This window comes from Lithobates pipiens, unplaced genomic scaffold (assembly GCF_037356315.1).
Source record: "Lithobates pipiens isolate NorthernLeopardFrog02 unplaced genomic scaffold, aLitPip1_a1.2 Scaffold_28, whole genome shotgun sequence".
NCBI lineage: Eukaryota > Metazoa > Chordata > Amphibia > Anura > Ranidae > Lithobates > Lithobates pipiens.
Window position 1 is genome coordinate 160430258 of NW_027507789.1, and position 3533 is coordinate 160433790.

The 3533-nt window shown below is 40.2% G+C and overlaps 1 protein-coding gene across 1 annotated transcript in view; it reads right to left on the reverse strand.

The window, feature by feature from the left end:
- Positions 1-1148, reverse strand: part of LOC143935722 (delayed-rectifier potassium channel regulatory subunit KCNS1-like) — a 43375-nt gene extending 42227 nt beyond the window's left edge. The window contains exon 1 of the mRNA XM_077459803.1: positions 701-1148. The gene's annotated coding sequence lies outside the window, so the exon portion shown is untranslated. The remainder of the gene's footprint in view (positions 1-700) is intronic.
- Positions 1149-3533: the final 2385 nt, after the last annotated feature.

Sequence of the window (3533 nt, forward strand, 5' to 3'; positions counted from 1 at the left end):
GTTTTCTTATTTTGGTGCCCCAAGGGTTTGGTTACCATTATGAAGTATGCATTTCATGACATATAAGTCCTTCCCTAAAGGTAGGTCTTCTTATATTAGTGTCCAAGTGTTTCGTTACCATTATGAAGTATGCATTCCATGATATATAAGTCCTTCCCTATAGGTAGGTCTTCTTATGTTGGTGCCCCAGGTGTTTGATTACCATTATGAAGTATGCATTCCATGACATATAAGTCCTTCCCTATACGTAGGTCTTCTTATGTTTGTGCCCCAAATATTTGGTTACCATTATTCTAGGTTCATACATTTTCAACTGACCCGAGTAAAATTAATCTAATTGTCTGTGGTCCCTAAAAATAGTTAGGGGACCCCAACTTGCGCCCTTTTCCACAGCCTGGACGTGCCAGTTATAGATAGTCGTGGGTCGGGTTGTTATATAAGAGCTGAATATGAAAAACTTGAAAATGAAAATGCACAAATTCAATTAAACATGGCATACAACATTCCATCATCTGTTTATCACTCAACGTGTAGCATCTCAGTACTGTAAAGACAAACAAATGTAGGTTTTTCATTCATACTGACAAGCTATCTCTATAGAACACACAGAATATCGTTTTCAATTGATCAAACCTTAATTACTATTTTTGCATCTGGTATGTGTTTAATAATCAGAAAAACAGATAGTATTTTCACTTACCCATACATAGAATCCACAATTCTGTCCCTTGTTTGAGCAGCTTCTTCTTCATGGAACATCAAACAGTATATAGGATTCGCAGGCACTCTTTACTAAATCCAGCTTAGAAGAATAAGTTGAAATCCAATATTTGTTAGGAGCAGGAGGCTATGATAGTGAATGGTCGTGACTTTTAGCATAAGAAAAAAGGTTTGAAAAGGATGTGTTGAGGAGCCACTTAGAGAGCAGCGCTTTTGTCGTCTAAGTCTCCCTTCAGCGTTCGTAGGCTTGTAGTTAGATCTGGTTGCTTAAATATTGATGTACTGTATGCATACTTCCAGGCAGCTCCAAGTCTGCACTCTTCTTTTGTAAATTTAAACAAGGATGAGCAGTTAACCTCTTGATTGGAGAAGAGAATGCTCGCTGCATTTTGACTGGGTGAAATTCTGCATGGAGTCTGACATTGCTTTTTGCTGGATTTTGAAAGGAGTTTGCAGGGAAAATTGGAAATTCCATTTGTTTAGAAGTCCTCCGTGTAAAACGTCTAGATTTTCCGGGACAGAGGTTTACTATTACAGATTTAAGAGCTCTTTCACATTATGGGCAGTGACCTGCGTTTTTTCACACTGGATAATCAATATTTTGTGAAAAAAACGACATAGTCATATACTGTACACATGAGTACAACGATCAAATGTGTTCAGACAGGCAAAACTGCTTGTGGATAGCTCACATAAAAGAAAACATGCTAATGATCCTCAGATTGATGTTTTATCCCTTATCCAGCGTACACAGGACCGGATTTTTTGACAGCAAAATCTGACGGAACGAATCCGTCGGACAATTCGTTCGTGGGCAGACCTTTGCTGTCCAAAAATCTGACCGACTTTAGAAACAGAACATGTTTCAAATTTTTCCGCCGGACCCATTTCCTATCGAGAAATACGTTCGTGTGTATGCTAGTCCGACGGACAAAAACAGACGCTAGGGCAGCTATTGGCTTCTGGCTATGAACTTCCTTATTCTAGTCCGGTCGTACGTCACCATGTTTCGACTCCGTCGGACTTTGGTGTGATTGTGTGTGGCCAAGTCCGTTCATTCGGAAAGTCAGTTGGAACTCCGCCGAAAGTCCGTCGGGAAGACCGTTGGACCTAGTCCGTTGAAAAGTCTGGGCTTGTGTACGCGGCATTACAGAAACAATTGTGAGTCATGTGAAAGATATCACATCAACATGTCAGAAAAATAAAATAAAAACAAAATCACTAAGTTGGAAAAAAGGATCACCCCCCTCCTAAAAAATACTTGTAAACTCAATCATGTGTAGCTAATCACCTTCTCATTGAGTTGAGTTGTACCTTGATATAGCGCGATCTTACCCTGTAGGGCCCCAACGTGCTTACAAACACATACACATACACAGATACTGTTTATCTATCAATGGCACACAAACTGTGACCAGCTGTGGTGATTTTGATTAGCTCAGCATTAGAAGAGCTTTCCTGGAGCATTTTAGTCCCTGGTAGTGCAACTGAAGCAAACAATCAGCTATGGGTGGAAAGGCACTGTCAAAAGATCCCTGGGATAAAGTTGTGGGCAGGCACAAGTCAGTAGGTGGATACAAAAAAATTCAAAGGCTTTATCAATGCCTAGAAGCACAGGGAAGTCTATTGTTAAGACGTGGAAGGTATTTGGTACAACACAGACCCTCCCTGGATCAGGACGTTACTCTAAACTGGATGAAAAAGCCAGAAGGATCTGGTCAGAGAGGCTACCAAGAGGCCTACAGCAACGCTGAAGCAGTTGCAGAAATTTATGACAAAGAATGGTCATTGTGTACATGTGACATTAATATCACAAATTCCCCACAAATGTGACTTGTATTGGAGGGTTACAAGAAAAAAGCCACTTTTCAAGGAAGGCCACATGCAGTCACAACTGAGCTTTGCCAAATCCCACCTTGAAGATTCTGAGGCCACATGAAAAAGGTGTTCTGGTCCAGTTGAGACTAAAATGGTACCACTTCAGCCCTGGAAGATTTTACCCCCTTCCAGACCAGAGCACTTTTTTGCGATTCGGCACTGGGTCGATTTAACTGCCAATTGCGCGGTCGTGTAACATTGTACCCAAACTAAATTGACGCTCTTTTTTTCCCCACAAATAGAGCTTTCTTTTGGTAGTATTCGATCGTCTCTGCGTTTTTTATTTTTTGCACTATAAACAAAAAAAGAGTGACAATTTTGAAAGAAAAGCAATATTTTTTACTTTTTGCTATAATAAATATCCCCCAAAAATATATAGATTTTTTTTCCCCTCAGTTTAGGTGTATACTTCTACATATTTTTGGTAAAAAAAAAAAATCGCAATAAGCGTATATTGATTGGTTTGCGCAAAATTTATAGTGTCTACAAACTGGGGGATAGTTTTATGGCATTTTTTTAATTAATTGTTTTTTATTAGTAATAGCGGCGATCTGCGATTTTTATCGTAACTGTGTCATTATGGCAGACACATCGAATATTTTTTACACTATTTTGGGACCATTGTAATTTATACAGCGATCAGTGCTATAAAAATGCTTTGATTACTGTGTAAATGACACTGGCAGTGAAGGAGTTAACCACTAGGGGGCAGTGAAGGGGTTAAGTGTGTCCTAGGGAGTGATTCTAACTGTGAGGGGGCTGGACTACAACACATAGGACAGTGATCACAGCTCTCGATGACAGAGAGCTGTGATCACTGTCCTGTTACTAGGCAGAATGGGGAAATGCTTTGTTTACAAAAGCCTCTCCCTGTTCTTCCTCTCCGTGACATGATCGTGGGCACCCGGCGAACATTGAGTCAGTGGGATGCGCAC